General features: G+C 55.4%; 1 long non-coding RNA gene across 2 annotated transcripts in view; it reads right to left on the bottom strand.

The window, feature by feature from the left end:
- The window catches only part of LOC110298708, a 34,276-nt gene extending 28,529 nt beyond the window's left edge, over positions 1-5,747 (bottom strand). The window contains exon 1 of one of the 2 annotated variants that reach the window (XR_003837247.1): positions 5,543-5,747. This is a non-coding gene — a long non-coding RNA (uncharacterized LOC110298708). The remainder of the gene's footprint in view (positions 1-5,542) is intronic. The other variant, XR_003837245.1, reaches the window with a different exon arrangement.
- Between the last annotated feature and the right edge of the window lie 248 nt (positions 5,748-5,995).

Raw genomic sequence — 5,995 nt, 5'->3', positions numbered from 1 at the left:
CCCCCTCTCTCTCTCTTCCTCTCTCCGTTCTCTTTCTCATTGCATTTGCATCCCAAAATCCTAGTCTGCAGCTCAGGGCGTGGATTGTTCTAGCCTGATTTATGGGGTGAAGGCAAAGGCTGGCGCCTTCCCCGCCAGCGACCCCTCTGCAACCCCAGCCCGTTCCCTGCCCCCAATCCACTCCACTTCGGGGTTCCAGCCTCGGCGCTGGGAAATGGTGATGGGGATGCAGGGACCGAGGAGGAGGTGAAGGGAATGCCTCCAGGACACGGCAAGTGTCCCCAGGAGAGCCGAGGTCGGATACCTGGTCCCGGCGTGGCCGCTCCGTCGAGCTGGAATCCCTGGGTGGCGTGGGCTTCTCTGGGCTCCTCTGGCTCCTGTGGCCAGGGCGGCCGGCCGGGCCATAGCACGCAGAAGTTGTGAGAGTCATTTCTACTTTCGGTTATCTAGCTTTATGACGGCTCTGTGGCACTCATACAGCTAGATAACCAAAGAGAGAAACGGGCCTCCCATTCGCCGGCACCGCTGCCGCGCTGTGGGCCCCACGTGCCGCCGCCGACCCGGCGCGGGGGCCTGAGCGGACTCCGCTCCCGCAGCCCCGGGCGCACGCGGAGAGCCAGAGGGGACCGACAGACACACAGACACACGGACTCCCGCCACCCCGATCGCCCAGCTCCCTTCCTCCCTCGCCCTCGCGATTTCCCCATCTCCAGTTCCCCGTCCAGTGCGTGCGCGGCCCGCTTCGACGCCGTCCCGGGGCGCACTTGGGGAACCGGCGCTCTGCGCTTGGGCAGCCTCGGGCGCCCCGGCGGCCCCCAGCGCACTGGACCATCAGCCCTCCTCTCTCAGGCTAATCGCCCCGCGGGGAAGTGACGTCAGTCGGGGGATCGGCCTATCACGGGCTTCCATTCAAATCCCAGCCCCCTTCCCGCGCTCGGCACCACCCAACCTTACAATGGCCTCGGCGTTCTCGGCTTCTGCGCCGCGAGGACAGGGGAGCGCCTCTTCTGCCCTCAGAAGCCTTAGGCCTGCTTCCTTGGATGCACACAGTCTGGCCTTTCTCTCGAACCTCTCTGACCTCCCCGCAAGGTCTTAGGTGCCAGGCAGCCACCGCAGACCACCAAAGTTAGAGTTTGAGGGAAGAGGTTTAAGGTCGAGGTCTCTCCAGGGCAACCAAGTGAGCGCAGGAGAGGCTGCGAACCGGTCACTTTATCCTTAAGGTCTCTCTTCCTTTTTTATTTGCCCAGCACTGTACAGACACCGCGGTAGAGACTGGGAATTAAGGGAAGGAGTGGGTGTCTAGATCAGTGTATCCCATATATATTGCCTGACTTGTAGAGATTCCCATGGCATACTTCACTCAAACCAGGTCCTAAATGTCGGCAACAGATTGTTAGCCCTTTCCCTCTGACCATTCCTAGTTACAGCCAAGGATATGTAATCAATTGTGCCCCGGCGCCTTGAAGATATCCAAGGCCGTAATTGGGCTCCTATTCACCTCCCATAAAAATAATCAGCTCCTGCCATCTTTCTGCTTACAGCACACCCTACCCACTTACTCCAAGTGACTTTACAGGGCAAAAAAAAAAAAAAAAAAAAAAAAGGCATTTGGGGGTTTCCCAGAGCCACAGTAGAATTGAGCCTGGCCACCAAACTGAAGTCCTATCTCAGTCTCCTAAACGTGGGTGGTTTAGAGGTTGCTCACCTGAAACCCATCCCTTCTTCCTTGCTCCTGAACACCCCTCCCACTATGAGCCCTGATTCACCCCCATCTCCCATTCCTGGGAGGCAAAAGATTAAATATGAAAAATTCGATATCTTTTCCCCCCAGTCATCCCTAGAAAGATCTTAAATCCATGATCTAGGGATTGATTTAACAATAGAGTGGGGGGGGCGGGTAGCGGGTTCCAGGATTCCAGCAGAGACTTATGAGGGAGTCCCAAAGACTCTCTGTGCTAAGGCATCACCAAAGCAGCCCAGACTTGGTGGGGGTACTCATTCAGATCTGTTTTGGTGAGGCAGGGGGGGACACCCCTTACACACTCTCCATCGGCAAATCCCATAAGGCTGGGTTCAAAGAATAGGCCCAAAGTCGGTGATTTGGACGGGATCAGGGAATTTTTCTAAAGGTAGCTAAAACATTCTCCCTTAAATGACACATCTGGATTTTTTTGTTTAATTCCAGGCTTTGGCACCACACCTCTTTACCCCGTGCTTGTTTTAGATTCATCCTATTTTTTTTTATCTTGACCCCAAATCCAAGGTGGGCTGTGTCCCCACTGCCATCCCTGTCAGCCAGTGAGCAAGCCAGCTAGCAGTTACACACCTCTTTCCAAATGCCACCTCACAGACAAATCCTTGTCTCAGAAAAAGGATACAGGCTAGACTGAAAAGCATCAGAGAAACAGAGGGGCCGACCTACCGACAGCAAGGCCCAGGAAGGAACCTCGAATTTGGGCCTGCCTGGTTAATTCTAAAGGATTTTTCATAATTAGGAGGTGTCCCTTTCTTCTCCTCCTACAGCCTCTGGAATCTACACCCTCTTCCATTTAGCTGTGTGTCTGTCAGTGTGGGCGGCCTCCTGTGCTCTAGTCCTTCTGGGCCACCCTGTGCTTGGATGGGTGGAACTGAAGAGGCAGAGGGAACTGTGCAAGCACGATTCACCTGAAAGAGGGGGAGGGAGAAGAATGAGGGGGAGTGGGGAGCAGGAGCGAGGGGAAAGAGAGAAGGAGCATTCTCAGAGTGTGATTTAAGCAGGACGCTGCACAAAATGGCTCCTCGGCTGTGAGGTTCATGGTTATAGCACGCTGGAGCCCTGGCCTGAAAGCCTAGGGCTGGTTAGGAGTCTGGGAGAAAGATTAAAAAGCTTGATTTTGCTTTCTGTTCAGGTACGGCAGGTTAGTGCCATCAAAGCCACATTCTGTTGTCTTTTAGGGAACCATGTCCCTTGCCAAAGCAGGTGAGGCCAGCCAGGCAGAGGTTCCTACACCATGCTGGAGTGGGCTCTGTCTCCAGTGTCCAGGTGCATGAAGGTGTTATCAGCTCGCTCTCAGGAAGGAGGCCACAGTGAGTGTGGGCCTTGGGTCATCCACTGCTTGCCCTTTGGAGGCTGTTCTGGTGGGACAGGGCAGTGGGTAGTCTCCTTGAACTAGCAGCCACACCCATGTACAGGATGGGAAGCCTCCAGGTCAGACCCAACAGGGACACATTGTTTGGGGCTGAGCCTACCCACAGAGGACCCCACTGACTTTGGCTCTGATTGTCTTCTCATCTTCACACTGTACTCCTGGCCGGGTCTAAGTTCGCTACACTTCCTCCTATATCAATCCCTTGCCTCTAGCCTACTGTCCCTAAGTCTCAAGAAAGAGCTGGCAGTGGATCTAGAGCTAGAAAAAACGGTGGCTGCTGACAGGCCCTGGCCATGGTGCTGAGAACTGCCCACCCGTCATTTTTTGTCTTCAGCAGTTCACCTAGCTCAGAAGTTCCTCCGTCTCCAAGTTGTGGTTTGAAACCTGAGCCCTACGGGTGCCTACAGTAACTTAGAAAAGCAAGCATCCAGGGGGACGGCCAGCACTTAGACATCTCCACTAAAGGTTGGAGACTCCATTTTTCATATTCATATTTTCATAAATCACCACAGAGGGACAAAAGTCCTGCGCTGAGTTCCCATATCTGAATCTACAGAAACTATACACATGTGCCCTAGAGCCCACTGAAACCTACCTTGCATTTTCTCCCACAGTCAGCTTATGAGGCCGCCCCAAGGCTGGCATGTTACTTGTGCATGCAGATCTACATGCACAGTACAGGAGTGCTGTTGCGCCTGCTGGCAGGCATCCACTCCATGAACTCCACTTGCCTCCGTGCTTCTATTCCCTGTCGGTAGTTACTTAGCTTATGAGATAAGGGGTTCTGAGAAGGACCGGGGACAATTCACACCCTCACTCACAGTAGGGTGCAGACACCCTTGTCCTGCAACCAGGACCTTGCCCAGATCCTGAGGCTGGAAGCCTGGGGCTGGTGGAGCAAAGCAGATGCAGCCACTTGGCCTGCCATTCAGTCTGGCAGGAATGCTCCCTTTTATCCCCTCTGGGCTGTAATTAGGACACAGAATCTCTAGCCACAACCCAGGCTGATTCCAGGTGCCTCTTCCCTCTGGCAGCTTTTCTCTCCCATCCCTTCCTCAGGCTCAAGCTTTGATTAAGCTGATCTTCCTATTGTCTGGAGGCTTGAAGGGCTGTTCACAAGGAGACCCAGCTTTGGGTTACCTCAGATGGAGCCAGTTTCCTGTACCCAGAGGGTACAGAGGCCTCCACACCTCCCCTCAAATACACATGGCCGATTGGACAGTATCTTCCTTTCTGTCCTTTAACCAGCCCACTTCCTCAACAGCTGAGGTGAAGGCAGGCAGCAGGGTGTGGGCTTTCCTAAACAGGGACCTCAAAATTCCTTCCTCAAAAGGCCAAGTCTTTCCTGTGACCAGCCAGTATTGCTCCTGGAGGCTCCTGAGGTGCACTCCTATTTCTGTGTCTACTTAACCTACCTCTGACCTCCCTTGACTGAAAGCCAGACCCTCAAACTCCAGACCCCGCTTAAGAACCTATCACACACCCCCAATATGAAGAAGAATCAAAGAGGGTCTCTCTCCCCTTGAAGCCCAGCATCTGGCCTCTCTGCCACAATGGCTCAGAGATTTTTATTTATTTATTTATTTATTTTTGGGATGTCTTTGCTGCTCCAGAGATTTGGCCTGGAGCCTCTCCTTGCTAGAGCCAGCTGCCTGGTTCCTGTCACAACCCTAACACCCAAGCTTCTCCCAGAGATGACCCTAAACAGCCCCAAGCTCCATCCTTGATTCCCTTGTTCTTCTCAGCTCAAAGCTAGACTGAAGGGAGTGTCAGAGACGCCCACAGACAGCTCCAAAAGGCCTGCCCCAAAGCATAGAGTGGAGTGCTGAACAGAAAGGCTCTCCCAACTTCCTATTTAAAAGGGGAAAAAGACGTCATAAATCTTGCTTAGAGTGGGTGCTATGTGTTGCATTTTTCTCAAAAAAAATTTTTTTCCAGGAAGCCACTTTGTAGGTTGTGTGTTGGTGTGGGGTGGGGGGAGCGGTGAGGGATAAGAAGGCAGAAGAAAGTCACGGGTAGGACTTAGGGAGGGGGACTCCCTGGAACCTCTTTCAGAAACATTTTTTCCCTCAAACCTCTCTATCTACCTCCCCACAACTTCCATCGGACCTCTCACCCTGTCCCTTTCTGAACACCGCAGGCGCGTCTCATCTCGCTATCCCAAGACCCTTGACCTTGGTCTTGAAGATTTGCGGGAGATGCTCTGACCCACAATTAGAGCTTAACCCCCAAACCCCCTGTAGTCAAGAAAAGCCCTGAGCCCTTGAGATGTTCAAGAGGGACCCACAGAGATACCCCAGGCCCCTGAACCAGTCCAGCCGGCTCCCTGACACTGTCTTAGTGGAGACTACCGCCCTGACGCCCTAGCCCCTCTCTTCTAGCCCGGCCGAGACGCAGAAGGCAGTGACACTTACGGACCTAGGAGGGGGCCGGGGCCCCACGAGGCGACGGCGGGGGTGGGGCGATTGTGGTGATGGTGGTTCGGCCGCCCGGGATCAGGCGAGTCTCCAGGCTCAGGCCCAGCTCCGGCCGCCCTCCAAGCGCCGCTGACCGCACGGTCGCGTGGCCGAGAGCTGCTGGAGGCAGGCGCGGCGGCGGTGGCGCGGGGGTTCCTGGCGGCGCGCCGCTTCTCTCGGCTCTGAGCGGCTCAGCGCCGCCTTCTCGGGCGGGCACGGCCCGCAGTGACGTCAGCGCGGCTCCCCCCCCCCCCCCCCCCCCCGGCTTCACTCGGACCAGTGCGGAACCGAGAGGCGGAGGAAGGAGACGAGGGGCGCCCTGCCCTGCGACCCGGCCCAGCCTGCCCGCGCCCACCTTGCGTCCGAACAGCCCTCCCCGCAAACGGCCCGCTCCACTGGGTTCACCCAGAG

Source organism: Mus caroli, chromosome 7 (genome assembly GCF_900094665.2).
Source record: "Mus caroli chromosome 7, CAROLI_EIJ_v1.1, whole genome shotgun sequence".
In the NCBI taxonomy this organism is placed as follows: Eukaryota; Metazoa; Chordata; class Mammalia; order Rodentia; family Muridae; genus Mus; species Mus caroli.
Note: the sequence above shows the minus strand (reverse complement) of the source record. Positions and strands in the feature narration are given on the sequence as shown.